We start from the raw sequence: 22,169 nt of genomic DNA, 5'->3' as shown, positions 1-22,169 counted from the left end.
ATGGGTTTCCTAAAACTATGTTTTCAATTCAAATTTGGAAACAGAGAAAAAAAAATGTGACAATTTATGACCAAATTATTGGAAAAAGCTCAACTTATCAGATAGAACTAAGATGAAGCATAAAAGGCAATATTAGGATATTTGTAAAGATAATGGAGCTTAGTCCAAAAATACTACTTCAAATTGTAATGAAATAAAATAATCTGAGTCTTTATTTGGATAATACATCAACACAGAAAAGATACAAGTAGGTGAATTTATAATTTTGCGGTAGTAACAAAAGGAGATGGGGTAGTCTGCAACAGGGCTGCCAAACACAGAGGCATGACCCTCCCAGCCACAGTGAAAGAGCCAGCTCAGCAAGCAGAAGGGTATGAAAAGATGAAAATTTCTCCCCAACAGCTACCCAATTCCCTCTGGCAGAGCTGATTTAAAAAAATAAATAAATAAAATAAAACGACCTTTTCCATGAATTGTTTGGCCAGGTGCAAGCTACCAGATGTGACTTTCCACAGCTTCTAAGCTTCCGGAGGCCATTTATCTCTTCAATTAGATAAGATTCAGTGCTAACCAGAGGCGTGGCAAAGCCAGCATTTCACTATTAGGGTATGTGGATTTAATAAGATCTTGCATTCTCCAAAAGTAAAAACACTCTAAATGTGTTGTTCCTCTTCATTATGTCATGAGTATATCATTTAACAGACATCTCAATATTTGTGCCCTAGTATACATATGCTCAGAAAGCCATTTCTAATAGCCTCGATTATCCTATACTCCAGTAAAATGCCCTTTTCACCCACTTTGCTCTGGATAGATTTTTTTAATGGTTCAAAAACATGTTGATGATGTATGTGATGATTTCAAGAAACCTGAAGAGGCAGTTGACAAAGCTCAAGTGTCTGGTGGGGTTTTACTGGAGAACCTCAAAACATTGTAAGGACACCCTTCTGTAGGCACTGCCCTCAGCATGCCCTCACCAAAGCTTGGGCCTGTTGTCACATTTTGTGGCTATTCCCATAGGGACCTAAAACTGGCTGCCTTTATAAATAGTCTGGAGAGCCTCATAAAAAAATGAGGGTTCTGGGCAGTGCCTGTGGCTCAGTGAGTGGGGCGCCACCCCCATATGCCGAGGGTGGCGGATGGGTTCAAACCTGGCCCCAGTCAAAAATTGCAAAAAATAAAAATAAAAATAAAAAATGCAGGTTCTTTAACTATATTTCTGATTTTTATTTTGCAAGTCTAAAGAGACTTGGGAATCCCCCAAAGCATTATGTAGTTTGGGAACCATTTGCTCAACCCATTAATGGCAATTGTGGGAAATTTGAGATTACAATAACTGATGGGCAAGCAAAAATTTAGTCTTTCATATTTGACATGGGTTCAAATTTGTATCACTTATGAGTTGTTTGGCCTCTCTGAGGCTTGATTTTCTTTCTTAGCAAACAAGGCTATGATAATATTTTCCCATATTGTTATGTAAATTGAATGAGATAATTTTATCGAAGATGTTAATATGCAGGAAAAAATGAAAATAGGGATAAGGGAGGCAAAAATATGGTTGTACAGAAATAAGAAATAACGCTTATATAATGCAGGCAGCTATGTGAAATTATTCTGGGGGAAAATTAAGAATTGGGGCTATTTAGGAGGAAGACCCCAGGGCAATTGAAGCAATACCAAAAATATATTACTGGTATCTGATCAAACTAAAAAGTTTCTGCACTGCCAAGAACACAGTAAGTAAAGCAAGTAGAGTGCCCTCAGAATGGGAGAGGATATTTGCAGGTTACGTTTCTGACAAAGGTCTGATAATCAGACCCACAGAGAACTCAAACTTATTAATAAGAAAAGAACAAGTGATCCCATTTCGCTATGGGCAAGAGACCTGAACAGAAGCATCTCCAAAGAAGACAGGCTCATGGTATACAGACACATGGAAAAATGCTTGTCTTCTTTAATCATCAGAGAAATGCAAATCAAAACCACTTTGAGATACCACCTAACTCCAGTAAGAGTACCCACATAACAAAATCCCAAAACTACAGATGTTGGCATGGATGTGGAGAAAAGGGAACACTTCGGCACTGCTGGTGGGAATATATGTATACCATGGAATACTATGCAGCCTTAAAAAAGATGAAGCCTTTACCTGTTTTATGTTTACATGGAAGGATTTGGAACATATTCTCCTGAGTAAAATGTCCCAAGAATGGAGGGAAAAGTATCCAATGTACTCAGTACTTCTATGAAACCTACTTATATTTACTCACACTTTCTTATGAAAGATAGAACACAAATATAGCCCGGGATGAAGGAGAGAAATGGAGTGGTAAGGAAGGGGAGGGGGGAGGTTTGACAGAAGGAGGGTAAAGGGAGGGACCACACCTATGGAGCATATGACAAGGGTACAAATCAAATCTGTCAAGTGTAGAACACAGATATTTTGGCACAATAATCAAGTAAATGAGGTGAAATCTATGTTGATTGGTTTGATCTAACCACGTCGATTGTATACATACATAAAAAAAATCAGAACATTGTACCCCACATATACATGAATGTATTCATGATCTATGTGTATTTGACTTAATTAAAAAAAGGAAAAGAAAAAAGAATTGGGGAGATTTAGAGGTGGTCTCGGTCCAGACACAGGAGCTTCTTCTCTTGGGCAATCTGGGAATTCCACTCATGGATTCAACCTAGTATTTGAGTGTTTACTGTCTGTCTTATACAAACTATATCATACAGAGATGCAAGAGTAACATTGTTCCTACTCTATTAGAATTTATATTCTAGTGGGAGCAAGGCTGATAATATACTAATAGACAAATTAGCAGTAAATAAATGAATAAGGAAGAAATCAGATCATGATAAATATCAGGCAAGATGTTAAAGGCATGTAATAGTGACCAGGCAGATGGTTTAGACTGCGTGAAACACAAGGGCATCTCGCAGAAACTGATACTTACGTCTGACATCAGAAGGACAATAAGACGTCAGCCATGAGAAAACCGGGGGTAAGAACATTTCTGGAAGTGGTCATAGCAAGTACAAAGGTCCTAAGACTGCAAGGTTGGCATTTCCAAGAAAGAGGAAGAAGGCTGGTGTGGCTTCGACACAGGGGGTGACATCGAGAGGGTGGAATACAAAGCAGAGGAGATAAGAAGTGGTCAGAGGACAGAGGGTGTTCTGTGCCACAATGAGCAATTTGGATTTTATTCTAGGATTGATGAGAAGCCACTGGAAGGTTTTAAATAGGAATAGTAATGTGGTTAAGTGTATGATTCTCCGGGATCAATCCACCCTCTCGGTGGAGGGTGAGCTTTAAATATGAGTAAGATCGTGATTAGATGTGTGTTTCACCGGATCAGGCTGGGCTCTCAGTGAAGAATGAATTTTATAAGAAGGGAAAGCGAGCACACCGTTTATAGCAAGAGGACCAACGGATGCACCTTGGAAGGGAGTGATAATCACAGAGAGAGAGGAACAGATGGAGTCAAGACAGGTCTTAAAGGAATGTCTACATTTCTGGTAATACAGTGTGTGTGGGATGTGAGGGAGAGAGAAGAACCAAGTAGAAACCAAGCCTTTGGAGCTTAAACAAGTGGGTGATGATTTACAAAGAGTAGGTTAGTGAGGGCAAATTCAAGAGCTCTCCTGGTGATAGTTCAGTTGCCATAAGACGTAACAACAAAAGTTAACCATCTAGGTAAGTTCATGAAGGTCATCCAACTCCTAACAGTACAGTAACCGTCCTTCGTTAGGTAGATTATTCTAAGATATTTAAAAACACATTTTCCAATTCATTCGTATAAAGCACAACTCAACAAAAGTCTCTTCCAAGGTGAGATACTATGTATTCTAATATTATAATATACAAAACTGCTCATGGATAATGACAAAGTGTTAAATACAAGTGAATTAATAATCTAAATTAGGGCTTGTTGCCATGAGGTTAAAGGTTCTCAGCCTCCCTTAATGCCAGGTCAGCTACAGTACTAGAGAAGCTGGTGAGAGCTCGCTGTGTGTCAGGCCTTGTCTTAAACGTTGAGTTGTCAGTAACCCTCTAAGACAGCTTCCATGATCATCCTCCTTTGGGCGGCACCTGTGGTCAAGTAGATAGGACACCGGCCCCATATGCTGGAGGTGGCAGGTTCAAACCCAGCCCTGGCCAAAAAACAAAAAAAGAAAAGACAGGCCATGATCATCCTCCTTTCACAGAGGACGGAACTGATGTAACTTCCCCACTTTCACTGAGCCTGCGAGGGGGAAGCAGGGCTGGAATTAGGCAGTCTCACATCAGCGCTCAGACACTGAAATCACACTTGGAGAGCAGCACACCTGTGCAAGGCATTTCTGTGACCACCAGCTTTGATGGCTCTCGGCTCTGCAGTGTATTCCATGGACAAAGTTAACAGCACCACATCCTGGTGCTCCTCAATCGAGTTCTCTGCTAAAACCAAAGGTAAAGGAGGCCAAAGCCCTAGGTGTTTGAAAGCCATGATATAAAAAGAAAAGGTAATTGGACTGTTTATTTTATGGGCATATTGCTTTAACTTGCATTATGCAATAAAACCCATTAATCCACATTTCACTGATCTCCTGTGGAGATAGCCAACTATACAATATGTAATTAAGAAATGTCACTTATTCTTCAGAGAATTCTTTAGAGCCTTATTTGTAAGCTAGGCAAATCCAGGGTTTTGGTTTTTTTTTAAGAGTCATTCATTTCTGGTTCTATTAACTAAATTTATTATGTTACCAAAGTAGCTTATACATATGATGTAGTGTAAGACAATAGGGCCTCTCATGAAGTGTAGTTTTTATGAACTTAGCTTTATTACTTGTTAACATCCATTTACCCTTAGCTAAAAACACTAACTTTCCTTGCAATGACTGAAACTCTACTTCTCAAATATTCTCTCAGGCAGATTCCATACTATTTCCCCCCCCCCATCATTCCAAACAAATGAAGTTTTAAAGTAGCCACATTTTGGTGTTTATAATAATAAACACCAAGCTTTTACATTTTGTTCCTCTTAATTTTACGGAGACTGCTTAGAGAAATAAATTTGTCAATGATGCAAATGTACAGCCTTTGATTCATGGGAACAAGCCTTCCCAAGCTGATAGAGGGAGCCTATATGTTCCCATAGCCACATACGACTTTCCACGCAGGTGCTGCAAACACCGCAGGACTTTTGTCACTTATTTTTAGGAAGGGAATTTCTATGTTCAACAGTAGGAAATGATGAATAGCTGGTTTTGATTGAGGCCAATTTTTCATGTTTTAAAGGTGATAATTATAGGTCAGAGAGCTCACCAAAATTTGACCCAGGACCAATAGTGTAAATTTTTGAAAGGGAGAAAGACAGCTTGTCTTTAAAGCTAATGTTTACTGAGAGAGTTACTATAAACTATTTCCCATATTGAGGACTTTATGTGAATGTTCATGATAACCTATGAGATGTGCCCTCTGACTGTGCTCAAGCAGAGGAAAAACTGGCACTTTCCCCAGGGGTCTCAGAAAGAATGATGCTAGTGTTGGAATCTGGCCCACCCTCCAGAACTGTGTACTACAGATGAGCGCTGTTTTCTGAGAGGTGCCTACGGAACACGACCAGTGTCTGATCTTGGTTCACATCCCCACGGCAGCATCAGGCTCTCTTTGGTGGAGAAATACACTAGTTGATGTCCTTGATTTACAGAGAGGAGCAACCCACTGGGCTGTGGCCAGAGGTGTCAGCTCAGGGACCACAGGAAGGCTTCTGATTCTGTCCCAGTAGACTGTTTGTTTAACAGTGGCAAAGACTACAGGTAAACCCCTTGACATGTTTACCCCTCCTCAGACTTCTATTGTTTGGGGAGAAATGTCAACACAAAGTTTTTCATAGATGACGTAAGAATAGTGTTCTTATTGCTAAATTTTAAATCTAACGTAGTCTGTGTCCGTGACTAAGATCACCCTGCATGGTTATCTCCTCTTGCCTCCTGCCTTCCCTCTTCCCACCACTACTATTTTCTTTCCTTTACCTATATCCTGCTCCCTCGCTTTTTTGTATTTCTCTCTTATTCTCATCTGTTTGGAGGAGGAAGGGAGGGAGGGGAGGAGAGAAAGAAAAGAGGAAGACGAGAAGTCGTGGTGAAGCAACAGTACTTAGTGTGTATTTTATATGGAAAATACGTTTGTTTGATATCAGTCTTTAGATATTTGCTTCCTGGTTTTAAAATTGAATGTCTTGAAATGAAATTCTTTATAAGTGTACAATGTGTATAGTGGTAACGTTCTTTTAAGTTTTTTTGTGCCTAAGCCAGAGAACTTCTGGACACATGCTGACTATGTGACTTTGGATAAGTAATCGTGTCATATTGTCGGTTTCGTCATCAGTCACAGACAGAACAGTGCCTGTTTCACCAACTGGACAGGGAGGCTCTGCAGATAAAATGGAACAGCACGGAGGAAATGTTGATGGACGCCTGACTCTCAGCAGGGATTCTGGCTGCTCCATCGTGTTTCTGCTCCTGTCCGGCTCTTTCGCCACTTCCTACTCACTCTTTTTTGTATTTCTCATCTACCATTTTAGCAAAGCCTATTTAACATATCACTGAATAAGGCGTTCCACTAGGACAGGGGTCCTCAAACTATGGCGGCGGAGTTTGGCAGAGACAGAGAGAAGGAGGGAGTCGGAGAGGGCGGGGCACATTCCACACATGCGCACTGCGGCGGGGACGGTGCTGCTAAGCAGGACGGGCAGTGGTGGCAAAAACACAGCGGGCTGGATAAATGTCCTTGGTGGGCCACATATGGCCTTCTCTCTGTCTCTCAACTCCTCCTCTCGGTCTCAGGACTAACTGAGCACTTGCATCACTTGTTATGACTAGCAGTGACAAATATGGAACCGGACATTGACCATCTCAATAGCCAAAAGCAGGCCCATAGTTCCCATTGAAATACTGGTAAGTTTGTTGATTTAACTTTACTTGCTCTTCATTTTAAATATTGTATTTGTTCCTCTTTTGTTTTTTTACTTCAAAATAAGATATGTGCAGGGTGCATAGGAATTTGTTCACAGTTTGTTTTTTTTTAAACTGTAGTCTGGCCCTCTAACGGTCTGAGGGACAGTGAACTGACCCCCTGTTTAAAAAGTTTGAGGACCCCTGCACTAGGAATTAATGGATTTTCCACTAAAATAAACCATGGAAAATAATTTTTTTACCCCTCATCTTTTTAAATGGAATATTTTAAAAACAAGGATTACTCATATCCCGCCTCTTTAGACATGGTTTATTAAACATAATTTATGTTTTCTTATGATTCAGAATTATCTTCACTTTAAACAAGAAAGATGTGATACCCTCCCCCATGAATTATTTACACCCATCCCAGGGGGCCTCAATTACTCAAACCTCATTCTGCCCTTGTGCCGTAAGTCTTCCATCTAACTTATGTTCCACAGTCTTTTCCCCCAAATAACTCTATGTTCTCCGACAGTATGGACTGTTGTTCATTTAATTCCATGTCCCAGTGCCTCGCCTGGTGTCCGTACTGCATTATGAGCGTCGTAAACACTATCCAAAGTTACGGCGTTCAATAGCAGACTTGAGAATCCATTCATTTCTACAGGAGAGGGAAGTATTTACCACAAGCTTGTTGCTCAATATACATTTAATCTTCACAAGTGGGTAAAGAAGGTAATATTACTATCTCCATTTTATTTTATTCTATTTTTATTTTCTTTACTATTATATTTTAATTTTTTGAGACAGGCTGTCTACCCGGCTGGAGTACAAGGGCAGCAGCGTAGCTCACTGCACCCTCAAACTCCTGGGCTTAAGTCATCCTCCAGCTTCAGCCACCATTGTATCTGGATCTACAGGTATGTGCCATCATGGCTGGCTAATTATTTTATTTTTTATGGAGACAGGGTCTCGCTATGTTGCTCAGGCTAGTCTTGAACTCCACCTCAGGTGATCCTCCTACCTTGGTCTCTCAAGGCCACTAATACTCACTTTTAGAAATGACAAAATTGAGGCACAGAGAACTCGAATACCTGCCCAAGCTCACACCTCTACCTTGCCGCAGCAGACCGAGAACCTGAGCCTAAACCTGTCCTATTTCAATGTCCACTCTCTTCTGGCCACAACATGTACCACGTATATTCACTGTGACATCAAGTGGCCTCCTGTCTTTTGGCTCAAGAGGAAGTTCACAGGCTTTTACAATTTTTCTGCCCCTCTCTCAAAGTCACCTGTCACTTCTCCGGCTATCATCTATCACATGCCCTCTTCTTCCTGGCATTTTACTGTCCTGGTCTGTAATCGACTTAGAAAACACTAAGCAATACCTGCTAGACTTGAATAAAACATTCTCAGTCACAACCTAAGTGTTACAAATGGTTTCAAGCTGCATGCCGACCGCCGCGGATCAGTGATAGCTGCCTGAAATGTCAAGTTGAGACTCTGGAAGCAATATCCATGCCTCTGCAGGAAGGAGGCCCCCAGGGGCAGTGACAATGGCTGGCACGGTTGAGAGAAGGGAAAGTGGGGCCACACTTCTGGGGCCTGGGGAGTTTTCAATGAGTGAACTGCATGAAGACTACTGTGTGGTCGTGGCGTCATCTAGCTAGATTTTCAGATGTGCTTTTTTGCTTATTCCTTTGTTCTTAGTTAGAGTATGTATAGTTAAGGAGGCCAGAGAAGTGACTTTTGAAAAACCAGAATGCTCATAACGGTCTTGGTCTTCCCTCTTCCTTTATTTTTGCCAGCCCATACTCTGGTTAAGGTCTGAGGTATGGCAGTGTGACCCCTGCTGCCCACTGGCTTTATCCAGGTCAGTGAGAGCACACAGGCCAGCTTGTGAAAACCTCGGGTACAAATTACACAACTGCAAATAAGTAAATTAGCAAATAAATGATTATGGTTGGCATGAGAGATTCATTTTTTTCAGGAATATTGAATGTGTGAAGATTTAATTCCACACGGCATTCTACCATCCCTTGGAGCACTGACCATAACTCCAGTCTTCACCCTATGCCATTCTTTCTACTGCCCACAGAGCTGCTGAAATTCCCCAGCCTCCTGTGCTACTGATTCTGTCTTTGTTGCAATCACTTCTGCTCCACACGTGATCCCTTTTGCTTGCTTCCCCCTTCTTTCTGTCTTTCTTCTTAGCTTATGGAACCCCTGTCAGATTGTCTGAGTTTCTCAGATTCTACATGAAAAGACTGACCTTTTTTGTAATCATCACCAAGCCGGGAGGTTTCTTCCTTCTTGTTGGAGAATTCATCAATCACAGCTCATCGGCTATGACCTTCGTGTCTTTCATTCCTCTTAACCCTGTACAAAATGCACAAAGCTCATGGTTTATTTCTCTCTTTGTACACATTTTTTGGTAACTGATAACATCCCTGGGGCTTAAACACCAAACCCAAAATCACAGACGTTATGCTGTACTCTATGAAGCCCTCCTGCTGGAAGTCACTTTCCCATCACCCGACACACAGCAGGCCCTGTACGTATTCACAACCCCTCCCACAGGTCCTCCAGGTAGGCCCAGCTCTCAAGTGGCCAAATTTAACAACATCCTTTCTTCTCCCACTCTTGATCATATGTCTCAAAGTAAAAGAGACTGATTCCACTAGAAGTAATTTTTTTTAAATCATTTGAAAAAAATAATAATTTAACCAATTCTTTGCAAATGATAGCAAAACATAGGGAGTTTTAGTTCTAATATTAACAACTCCTAATATTTAGGTGCTTACTTTGCTAGAGAATCATCTTAAAAATGTGACTGCTGATGTTTTCGCACCATCCAGACATCCGGCGTATCAAGTGGCATCCTAAAAGACCCAGTTCTTTCATTAGCCTAAGACTAGAGTTACCTGATATTGCAAATTCAAATGAAGTTATGAAAGAAAGAAAAACAATAAAGACATAGCCTCGGGGAAGGCTTGTTGTTTTTGTTGTTGGGTATGATAGAGAATTTTGTCTATGTTTACCTATTCAAGAGGAGCAAGAAGAAAGGGAAAGAGAAAACACAGGAGTGAGAGGAGGCATCCATGCTGTAAAATTGTTCTGTCTGACTTGGCAGCCACTAAAACCACGCGTGGCTGCTGAGCACTTCGAATGTGGGTAGTCCAAATCGAGAAGTGTTCTTAGCACAAAATGCACACAGAATGTTGAAGATTTTCATTAAAAGGTATGCAAGCTATCACATTAAGATTTTTTTCATATTTATTACACATTGAAAAGACATTCTGCCTACATTTGCTTAAATATACCATATTACCGGGGCAGCGCCTGTGGCTCAGTCGGTAAGGTGCCGGCCCCATATACCGAGGGTGGCGGGTTCAAACCCGGCCCCAGCTGAACTGCAATCAAAAAAATGGCTGGGAGTTGTGGCGGGTGCCTGTAGTCCCAGCTACTCGGGAGGCTGAGGCAAGAGAATCACTTAAGCCCAGGAGTTGGAGGTTGCTGTGAGCCGTGTGACGCCATGGCACTCTACTGAGGGCCATAAAGTGAGACTCTGTCTCTACAAAAAAAAAATATATATATATATATATACCATATTACCAAAATTCACTGTACCTTTTTCTTTCTGCTTTTTAAAATGTCTAGGAAATTTTAAATTATGCACATGGTTCAAATTTATGGCTTATACTATATTTTTTGCACAGTCCTCTCACATAAAGCTCAATGAGAAACAAGAGAAAACTCCATTATAACCCATAATGCTTACTAAAGATAAATATTTATTGATTCCTCATGCAATAGACCAATAGTAGATAGGGTTACCAGGGCCATTCTAAAATAATCAACACTGGGGCTTCTTTTATCATTCTGTTTCACCATTCAAAGCATGCTGCCTCCTGACCCAAGATGGCTGCTAAAGCTCCAACCAGAATAACCATGTTCCAGCCAGAAGAAAGGAGAAAGGAGCTCATTAAAGATATATCTATGGGTAGCCTTCTGTAACCATCTTCTACTATCTTTTCTGACAGGTAAACAGCTTTGGCCAAGACATGAGCCACCCCTGAAAAATCTGGGGTTGAGGGAAACAAACTACTAGGCTCTGGTACCATTTTAGTTATTTTGCTCCTTGTAAACACAAGAGAAGGTGGACCATGCAGACTTTATTCTTAGCAGTCAAGTGCACAGCTAAAAATCAGGAGTTATTTTAGGATGACCATTTGTCCCAGTTTTCTTGAAAGTCTGTTTTGTATGTGTTGCCCTGGCACAATTATTAATAGCTCCCTTTTTCTCTCTTTCAAGTGTCCTAGTTTGGATGATAAATTATATGGTCACCCTTGTTATAGTACCAATAAAATAGAGAGAAACAGATGATAGGATGGACAACTCACTGCCAGGGTCCTTGAGAAATCACTTAAGCAATCCTTGGCAAGTTGGTGTCTCCTCCAGCCCACCCCACCACTATTCCAAAGCTGGGCTCTTAGAGGTTACTAGCAACCTCCATATTGACCAAGTAGAGGACTTTTCTCACTGTTATTTTATTTATTCACTGAAAATATTCATGGTGCAGCTCCATGTGCTAAGTACCTTGAATTTTGGGCACATGGAAGTAAAACAGAATTCAATGCTATTAATCCCACAATACTAAACCCATTTTCCATTTTAATGGAGTTATAGGAGTCTGAATTGTCTGAATTCTGAGATTTCTATTTCTCCCCTTGAATACATCACTAAGTATCCTTCTGTGTTTTTTTCAGGTTCTAGAAAATTCTAGGTACTATTTTCAAAAATGTCTTTAACTTATTACTAGTTGTTTAAGAGAGTTCTATAGTCAGGTCCTATTTGAAATGCAGCATTATTGAAGATTGATAATGCCAGGTATAAAAGTATATCAATAGAAATTCCTATTTAACTCTTCTAATCTGAACCAGTATGGCAGATAATACCTTCTAGTATCTAGCACAGCAGCCCTCTGCATGACTCCTCTAGTCCCCCCAGTAGGAGGTTAGTATGGGATTCTCAGTCCAAGCTTTTCCTTCCATATTGTGCTCCCGAGGCTCACATTTATTCTCTGTTTTTACCTCTAAGGAGATGACACCTAAGTAACCTTTTCTAGTTTTTACCTCTTTTCCCAAACTAACTAAATGGACCACTTTACTTTAGTTAAACATTGTAATCTCAGACTTAACAACCTAAAATTGAATTTGCCTTCTTGTCTGGAATCAAGTCTTCCCTGGGACTCGTGCCTTTTTGAGGGATAGTACTGTGGTAGACATTCTGTTTATCTCTTTGGTTTTGTTTTAGGGCAGCGGTTCTCAACCTGTGGGTCACAACCCCTTTGTAACAATGAAAATACATCCTACACATCAGATATTTACATTACGATTCATAACAGTAGCAAAATTACAGTTATGAAGTAGCAACGAAAATAATTTTATGGTTGAGGGGTCACCACAACATGAGGAACTGTATTAAAGGGTTGAAAACTTTATTAAAGGGTTATGGCATTAGGAAGGTTGAGAACCACTATTTTAGGGGGTTGCAAGGGCAAAGGGAAGGATTTGGGGGGCAGACATTGCAACATGACTCCCATTTTTGGAAAAAGTTATTTTGTGTGCAGTTTGGGTGAGAAGTTGTGCATTGCCAATGGCTCCTGGGCAGGCCAGGCTTGAGCACACAGCCTGGGCTCAGCCAGTCAGCCTCCCAGGGGGTACTCTGAATCTTGAATTATTATAACAGCTGTAAGAAGGGTGAAAACTCATTCATAGTGTAGCAGTGTTCTGTGGCAATAGTGGCCTTGACTCAGTCACTCCAGATGATTCTGACATGATATAAAGTTTGAGAATCACCATACCAGGTTGTTCTCATGTATCAGCTCTTCCAGAAAAATTTAATAGTTATCCCACCCCAAATTAACTCTTCCCTTACTGGAGTCCTAAAACCCTTAATACCTATACTACTCATGCTGAACCTGTCCCAGGTTGCTTTGCAGTTACTTAAGTAGTTATTTTATTTCTGCAACTAGTTTCTAAGCTTCTAGAAAGCACAGTGATACAAATCACCATGAATTACATAGAGTAATAATTCATTTAATGAATAAATGAATATTCACCAGTAGCAAATCAGTTGCTTCTGAAATGTCAACTTCTCTATTTTCTATAAAATAAACATTAAATTAGTTCACCTCTATTCAAGAGTTTCTAAGGCAGTGATACTCAATTTTATAGAAGTTAAACTTACCTGGAGAGCTATAACAAGTACTGATACTCAAGTTAGAACTTTACAGAGTCTTATTTAATTAGTTTTGGGGGCAATCTGGTCATTGTCATTTTAAAAGTTCCTACATGGTTGTATGTTGCAGGTAACATTGTGTATCATGCTGATATTCAAAGAGTGGTCCAAAGCCCAGCAGGAACAGTTCACCTGGGAGCTTCTGAATGTGCATTTTAACGAGATTCCAGGTGATTCATATATACTTTAATGAATGAGAATCACTTGGTTTCATGCAGTGATGTCTAATAGAAATATAATACAAGCCACATACCTAATTTAAAATCTTCTATGAGCCATATTTTAGAAGATTTTTAAAAGGTAAAAATAATTTTAATAATATGTTTTATTTAACCCTATGTAACTAAAATATCATTTCCACAATTAATGTAAAATTATCAATGAAATATTTTACAGCATTTTTTTTCACTAAGTCTTTGAAACCCAGTGTGTATCTTAAACCTATAGGACATCTCAGATCACACTAATTGCATTTGCAGTGTTTCGACAATGACATGAGGTTGGGGCTGCCAAGTGGACAGTGCATATGTAGAGCTTACTGACCTTTCCAACTCTACCACTAACTATAATTCTTCTTATGAATGCTTTCTGCTATGATCAAAAGGAACTTTTCATCAACCAACCAACCTATCATTTATTTTTCTGTCTTATATGGTTATCCCACTGCTCCCCAAAGCCTGCAAAGCTGTCCTTCCTGGTCTAAGTTCCATTTCTTTCTTTAAACCCAGTCCAATGCTATAGTTTTTTGGCAAAACCTTCCTAATGTGCTTCTGGATTTTAATGATTAGTTGCACTAGATTTTATGTGGAAAGCTCATACATTCTCATCTGTTGTGGAAGATGGTAAAGGATGGTTTTAGAAGGCTAACCATGGAAGGTAATTAGAATTGTAAAACATGCTGCCCTTCTTAATAAAAATAAAATGTAGACTTCAGAAGGCTGATACTGAAAGTCAAATTTTTTGATGGGGAGTAACAACCTTCCCAGGGATGCTAAATCAATAGCCTGGTTTCTGTTTGAGCAAGGCTACTCATTCATAGGGCTGGCCTGGGGAAACAGGAAAGATCTTGGTAAGTTCATCCTTCCTTTCTTGTTCCTTGTCTCTCTACACACAGTGACATTGTATTGAGCCTACAAACCAAGCCCTTCCTAGACATCAGGAGTCTGGGATCCGGAGTCCAGACTTGTGTTGTCCAGTACTGTAGCCATTAGCCATGTGTACTTATTGAATACTGGAAATGTATCTGGTATAAACTGATAGGTTCCACATGTGTGAAATACATACCAATTTTCAAGACTTACTATATATGTGAGTTTTCCACAGCTACTATAAAAAATTATCATAAATGTAGTGGCTTAAATCAAGCATTATTATCTCACAGTTCTGTAGCCCAGAAGTCCCATAAATAGAGTACACCTCAGCGAAGCCCTTAGAGTCTCATAAGATCAAAATCAAGGTGCCCACGGGGCCTCATTCTTATCTGGAGGTTCTGGAGATGAATCTTCTTCCATGCTCATTCAGGTTGTTGGCTGAATTTCATTTGTGTTTGTAGTACAAGAGTCTTGTTCTCTCCCTGACTGTCAGCCAGAAGCTTTCCTCCATTCCTTGAGGACATTTGCATGCCTTGTTACCCTGTCCCCTCCATCTTCAAACCAACAAGAACATGTGAAATTCTTGTTTGTTTTTGTTTTTTTTGGTTTTTGGCCGGGGCTGGGTTTGAACCTGCCACCTCCGGCATGTGGGACCGGCGCCCTACCCCTTGAGCAACAGACGCCACCCAACATGTGAAATTCTTATGCTTTGAATCTCTCTGACCTCTTCTTCTGTCACATCTCTTCTGCTGCTCACCTGAGTGAATCCTCTGCTTTTAAGAACTCATGAGAGGGAAGTTTCTGGAATGCTCAATGTGAGGTAGAGAAGTAGTGGCTGTCCAACCTCCTTCTACTTATGCTGGTCTCAGTCCACTTGCCAGCTATAGAAAGTGGTGAAAGTAACCACTTTCTAAAATATTTTGGGAGTTAAACCCAATGCCACTCAGAAAGAGCCATAAAAGGCTTCTAGGAAACTGATCTCAAAGTACCATCCTGCTATATTACATAGAGGAAGAGAATGCAAACTTAGCTCGAAATGCTTAATGTAGGTATTGACCTCAGTGTGTGATAATTCATTGCTAAATTATAAAATTAATTAACTCTGTACAGTTGGCTCCTCTCCATATCCATAGGTTCCAGGCATTCGACGAAACCCAGATCTAAAATATTCAGGGAAAAAATGCAATAGAAATTCAAAATACAACAACAAATTAATAAAAATTTAAAAGCACATTATAGCAACTATTTACATAGCATTTACATTCTATTAGGTGTTATAAGTAAACTAAAAATGACAAGTGTACTGGAGAGTATACATATGCAAATACTATGCCAGTTTATATAAGGGACTGGAGTGTCCACGGATTTTGATACCCAACAGGGTCCTGAAATATCTTCAACAAAGATACCAAGGGACCATGTATTTAACTGACAATCAGAAAAAAATTATAAAGAAGTTTGGCTATGCAGTTATTTATATTAAGTGAAATTCATTATGATGTTTCTTCATCTACCCTATTATTTCACATGTTACTTGAAAATGGCATAATATATCATGTTTCTTGTGGTATCAGTGATAGAAATGATTGTACATAGTTCATACACCATACATATTATATGACATAACATATGTAAACAAACATATGTTATATATATATATAAACTATTCATATGTTGATAAGTTCTGGTTACATTAATCTTCCTTGCTCTCAAAGAGCACGATAAGCCCCTTAGTAGTGACTCCAGAATGGGGTTAAACTTAACTTAGAAGTTAAATTGAAGAGAAGATAATTTGCATGTTTAATATGGGAAAGGGTTCTTTTAAGTATGTTATAGGGTTACTGTAAGCCATTTGATTTACACTCCAAAGTAACTTTAATTTAATATTGGGAATTAGAAAATTGTGATGAATAGCTTTAATTGTATGTTTGAAAATCATCTGATGTTCACATGTTTAAATCTGGATATCAGAACTATGTATAATGTATGAAAGTTTCCTTAACATACTGATTACAAAGAATTTTCAATAGGTCTTACTAGAGGCTTTTTTAACCCTTGGATAAAAGATGTGGCTTTCCACTATTTAAGTAAGTAATTCTTCTCAATAACACAAAGATATTACTCAACTATTAAAAAAAAAAGGATTTGTGATTAGATAAAGCCAAGACAATCCAGGATAATCGCCCTATTTTAAAGTCTGAAACCTTAGTTATGTCTGCAAAAATCTCTTCCTCTGTGTAATATAGCATATTTATAGGTCCTAAAGATTAGGACATGGACATCCATATTTTTTTCCATGTTGGAGTATGGAAAAAATAATGTAAACTGTGGCATTAATACTTTTTATACTGATCACATGCTGAAATAGTATTTTGGATATATTTGGTTAAATATAATGTTATTACAACTAATTTTATCTGTTTCTTCTTCATTTTTAATGAATTCCTAGAATATTTTAAAATTTCGCATGTGGCTCACATTTGAGACTGGCATTACACCTCTATTGTCCAGCACTGGTGTAGACCTAGAGAAAGGTTAAATCCTTTTACCATCCTCATGGTTTCCACATAGTTTCCAGCATCCAATCTGTGGACCCAATTCTTCCATGAAAAATGCTTCCCTTACAGTCAGGTGTGGTTTTAAACTTTTAAGTTTCCCATGACTAAATACAGTGTAGTATAATACAAAATTCTTAACTTTCATATAAGAAATACTGAAAAATAGTGATGGAACATGGAGATGTGGGTGCAGGGGCTCACTTCCTTATAAGAGAAGGACCCCTGGTAAACCAGATGCATACTTGACAACCCTAGTGATTAATACCCCGCTCCAAGAGGGCAGACACATCTTTTAGTCATCTTTTAGTTTCCAGTGGTTGGTATACAGAAAGATCCTTTCAATGAATATTTGCTAAATGAACTGAATCTAGATGTCCATGATTAACCAGTTAAAATAAAAAAGGATAGATTTGGGAAAGTGGGTTAGATACCCTCTAATTCTTAATAATGACAAACATTTCCATACTTTACTGAGAGGACAGCTTCTATTTGGAACTGCAAACTAAATAATATTTAATGGTTACATCTTTATGAGACAAGAGAGGATGATGATGCTCAGGGAAAAAAAAATCCTTTTACCAAATCAACACTCTAATTAACCAAATGTTTCATTGCTTTGGATTTTATTTGTCTAAACCAAATCAATAAAACAGTGACAGTTTTCAAAATTGTATTTCAAATAGATTTAGGGAAGATGTATCATTTTCGCCTGGTGTTTAGTGTTTTATTTGTTTAATTTAGCACAACGCCAAAAGGCTTCTATTAAAATATTAGACCTTACCCCCTCACCTCTACACTTTACCTGGCAGAAAAGTCAGGCCGTTTCTAAGAGGTGGAAAGCAACACAAAAAGTTCATGTTTGCTTATCTAATCTTCCAACCCTCCATAGGCAAGGCAAAAAGCCCTGTCTTGAGCTTTGCTACACAGTTTCTGGAACCTACCTTCTCCCAGAAACTATGTGATTTTGTACAAAGGTAGGCAAAATCACTGTGACAGTCTCACAATCTATCAGCTACAGAGCTAAGGATCCTCTGAGGAGAAGTTAGGATTGCTGAGAAAGCAGGGACTGCTGATTGTTCCTCTCTGGCTAGATACAAACGTGGTGTAAGACAGAATTATGAGAAACTGGATTCATCGTACCTGTCTTCCTTTTCAGTAATCTGCCAGGTACAAAAGAAAGACTGATGCCAATAAAAAGATAATATAAATCAACATTGTTTAAAATTTTATCCATTGATGGGACTGATAGATGGAGTGACGCTTTCTTTAAAATCTATTGTCGTGCCTTTGTGGACTTTATTGCTTATCAGCATTTTTCCTCCCTCAGCAAAAACAGAACAACAACATTTGTTCAGAGAAAAGCAAATTGTGTTTCTTCCTTTCTTATTATTTTTATTGTTTGAGGTTTCTTTTAGACTATAATGTGGCATTGTGATTTTGAGATGGGAAAAAAAAAACCCTTGTCTTTCAAACATAAGAATGTGATTGTGTGCTATTGTTGCCAACAATGAGCTAAAGAGGTTAATGGATCACAGATCTGGCAAACAGCCATCTTTCCTCCTGCTCAATATATTACACAATATGCATTTTGTTGCTGCTGCTGAGCTTATGATTTTGTCTGAGTAGTTGGTAAATAAGTTTACTGAGATGTAAGTTATCTCTTTCTAGAACTCAACAGCTTTGTCATTCAGGCTATAGTTTTAACATTTAAAAGTGCCCTTTGAGGTCTGAGCTCATGACCTTTGGAGGTGATGGGGGAGTGAGTTTGGAAAAGGAGGTGGGGCTGGCTGTTGAATGAAAATCCAGAAATATTGTGTCTTGTGAATTGCATTCGACCTTTCATTTTTCAGATTGCCTAAATTAACAGATTGAAATTACCATAATAAAAAGGAATGGATACGGGAGAAAGCACGCAATTCTTTCTAGTGTTGTTGCCCATGATCATTCCAACAGACTTCTAATTAAATGGACCAGCCCTCTCCTGAGTTCACTGACCGCAAATTGACTCAACTTTGCAGTCTACGACAGTCATTTGAAAACAGACCAGCCGTCATAACCAATAACATTGTGATTTCTTGCCTAAAGGACTTTTCTGTATACTGCATTTGTACCATAGAATTGTAAGCAAGTGAACAAAAAGAGGGGAGAAAGCTTTTTATTTTTAGGGAACCCCAGAGGGGTTTATCATTGACAAAACTTTATCAGTGAGAAATAGAGTTTTCTGGGTAATTTCTGTCCAGTAGGGATGTATGTTGGGGAGAGTATTCGAGTTAGGAGAGAGGAAGCAATATATCAGCCTCCTGAGATGAGATGGATCCTTCACTTAGGCAAACCCACCACGCAGAGCACGTTGCATCAGTTCCCTGGTCTGCATTTTGCTGAGGGGAAGAGGGACACGAGTCCCTTGAATTGGGAAGCGAGTGAACCTCTTGGCTTTGGGATCAGGGACCTAAAAGAAGGCTGAGTGCTGAGCTCCCGCTTCCCAGCTAGGCGGTGATCGCCCCCTGTGACTCCGGGTGCGCACAGCAGCCCCAAGCACCGCCGCAGCCGCCGCCAGACTCCCGGCAGCCTCTGGCTCTCCTGCCTGGCACGCTGGAGCCACACACCTCCTCCCTGGACACTTGTGTGCCCCAAGCTCTGAGTCTAGGCCCTTCTCTCCCGACAAGACCGTTCTCAGCTCCCCAGAGATTAGGCCTCTCCGACCTCCACGTCCTCGGGTTCTGCCACCCTGGCTGGTCACGTCCTGAGGTTTTATAAGCTGCGACCTCAGTCCGCCCGGGAGCCCTGCGCGCCTACCTGGCCGCCTCACTGCGGTGCTCGCCCGCGGTGCCGGTGCCTGGGTGGGACTTGCTGGGGCTCAGCCACAGGACCTCCGCCCCGGGTAAATCCTCCTCCTCCCCTTCATCCGCCTAAGGCCCTGCCCTCCCCCTGCAGCAAGTCGCTCTGTTGCGAGCTCCCCCATCTCTCCGCTGAAGACACCTGTGCTTCCTTCCACACCCTGCGCCTTTTCCCTTTGGCTGCGGTTTCTCCGCTGCCTTTTGGAGCTCAGGAGCGGCAGCTGGAGGAGGAGCAGGAGGAGGAGGGGAGAGCCAGGAGGAGTAGGGGCGGGGTGGGTGGGGAGAGAGCCGGGAGGGTGTGGACTGGCAGCCACTCTGCAGCTGGTCGCCGGGGACCCGGTGCCTCCTGCGCGCCCAAGTGATGGAGGGGAAGAGATTCGCTTAGACACACACACGCGCACACAGCTGGGCACGTCTCCGGGAGGCAGCTGCCTGCTCGGGCGCGCCGGGGGCCGGGCGGCGGCTGTGACAGCGCCAGCGCGAGGAGTGGGGCGCCGGCACAGCTTGGCACCCGCGGCTCGAGGACGCAGGAAAGGAAGATTCCAGCCTCATTGACTGTTGCTCTTTTGGGCGGATCGAGAGGGAGTGGGCTGCCCGTGGAGCTGTCACCGTCCGCGTGCGGAGTCCGCAGCTACGCCCGTGCCCTAGTGGGCGAGGAGGATGCGCACCTCCTCCAGCAGAGCCGCTGCGGTCTCCGGCACTGCGCGGACTCCGGCCCCCGCGGCCGCCCGTGTCGTGCCCGCGCCCCGGGAGCGCGCCCTGCCGCACCTGGCTGAAGCCTCTCCGGGAAGTGCAGGAAGCGCGCCCTAAACTCCACTACTTGTCGCTCGCCTCCTCCCCTCCCGGCTCCCCGCCCCGGACCTTGCTGCCGCCGCCGCCGCTGACTGCGTGTGGGGCCCGCCCGCCTATTACTCACAAGCGCGCACGCACAGCTCCTTCACTCTCATTCACACGACTCGCTCTCCACCGAGCCCCGGCCCGGGTAACCGGAACTACGGGACCAACTGCCGCCCGGACCGCAGGAGCCGCCCGGTGGCCTGGCGCGACCCGCCGCTGGCCCTTGCGCCCTCGGCTCCCGCCCGCGCAGTCACCGCCGGGGATGATGGTGAGCAGGGCGCGCTGCCCGCCTGGCGCGGGGGAGGGGCCGAGCACACCGGGCTGAGACCTCGTATATTTGGGGGGAAATAACAGTTGGGAAATCGCCCAGGGGAACCATCAGAGTGATGCCAGCCAAAAGCACTTTGTGGGGTGCGGCTCTCCAGCGCGCCTCCCTGGGGAAGACTTCTCAGACATTGCATGGGCTCAGCGTTTAACTAGTGCTAGAAGTGCGGCGGGGGCAATTCCCTGGGCAAATTTAGCCTGGCAGGTCCATGTCAGTCAGTCTGTCTGGGTGTCTGTTTTTCTCTCCATCTCTTGCCCAGATTGCTGCACCCAGGGCTCCCTTTACAGGAGAGAGAGAACACGCGTTCACTGCGCTTATCAGAGTTTGGGGGCTCGCGCTCCGCCGCTTCCTGGGGTGGCTATGGGGCTGTTGCTCCGAGCGCGAGGGCGCCTTTAGGGGAGTGAGGGGCTTCGAGGCCCGAGCAGAGGGCAGGGCAGGCAAACTCTCGGTTAACGTGAGTGCGGTGCCTTCTCTTCCAGCCGGCCCCTACTCCTCGCCCCACCAGCCCCTGTCCCGTCACAGCCCCACTTGGTGCAACCCTTTCACTTATCCCAGCGCGCGCACACACACACACACACACACACACAGGAGATGGATGCCTGGGGAGGCGGTCATATTGCTATTGCTAAGAGGTCTCCAAGTCCCGGTAGCTACTGACTGGGTCGCTGAGACTCCTGTTCCAGGCACTTGGGTGAGCACCTTGGTTTAAGGAAGTAAGGAAGGAGCGCCCAGACTAATGTGGATGCCATTACCTGGAGACTTCAGGTGCGCAGCAAAGAAACCACCAGCACAGCTCCGGCGTCACTGCACCTTGGTGGGCTCGTCTCTGCAGCCCCACTCCTGAGTGCTGCAGGGCGCCCACGCAGGGGAGCTCAAATCTGTGGTCTCCACAGTCCTCACCCGGTGGGAGTCTCTCTCTGTCCTCTCTCTCTTCTCTCTTTTCTCTCTCCTCATTTCTATCTCCATCTCGCTCCCCTCCTCTCTCTCTCTCTCTCTCTCTCTCTCCTTTCCCTATGATTACTAGTTTCTTCATGAAAAAACATTGATCCCTTAAGGGGAGGTTTAATATTTGCAAAGTGCTTTATGTCATATTACTTCGTGGATACATTTAATTGCCCTGTGACTCTTCCCTGATTTATGTAAACTTAGCCTGATAAATAGCATGCGGGGCCGCGTGGGTGGGAGAAAAGTGAGTGGGCATTCTTTCTGTGACACTGCTCCTTTCTAAGCTGGTTTTCTAGAAGTAATAAAAAACTAGTGC

General features: G+C 42.2%; 1 protein-coding gene and 1 long non-coding RNA gene across 3 annotated transcripts in view; one reads left to right on the top strand and one right to left on the bottom strand.

Moving 5' to 3' along the window:
• Positions 1-20,743, bottom strand: part of LOC128585790 (uncharacterized) — a 69,392-nt gene extending 48,649 nt beyond the window's left edge. Inside the window, exons 1-2 of the long non-coding RNA XR_008380110.1 lie at positions 20,663-20,743; positions 9,230-9,336 (exon numbers count right to left, since the gene is read on the bottom strand). This is a non-coding gene — a long non-coding RNA (uncharacterized LOC128585790). The remainder of the gene's footprint in view (positions 1-9,229; positions 9,337-20,662) is intronic.
• Positions 20,744-20,758: 15 nt separating this feature from the next.
• HS3ST5 (heparan sulfate-glucosamine 3-sulfotransferase 5) overlaps positions 20,759-22,169 on the top strand; it is a 308,905-nt gene continuing 307,494 nt past the window's right edge. For both annotated transcript variants that reach the window (XM_053591090.1, XM_053591091.1), the window contains exon 1: positions 20,759-20,851. The gene's annotated coding sequence lies outside the window, so the exon portion shown is untranslated. The remainder of the gene's footprint in view (positions 20,852-22,169) is intronic.

Source organism: Nycticebus coucang, chromosome 5, assembly GCF_027406575.1.
Source record: "Nycticebus coucang isolate mNycCou1 chromosome 5, mNycCou1.pri, whole genome shotgun sequence".
NCBI lineage: Eukaryota > Metazoa > Chordata > Mammalia > Primates > Lorisidae > Nycticebus > Nycticebus coucang.
The sequence above is the reverse complement of the archived record's forward strand: the minus strand, read 5'-3'. Positions and strand labels throughout refer to the sequence as shown.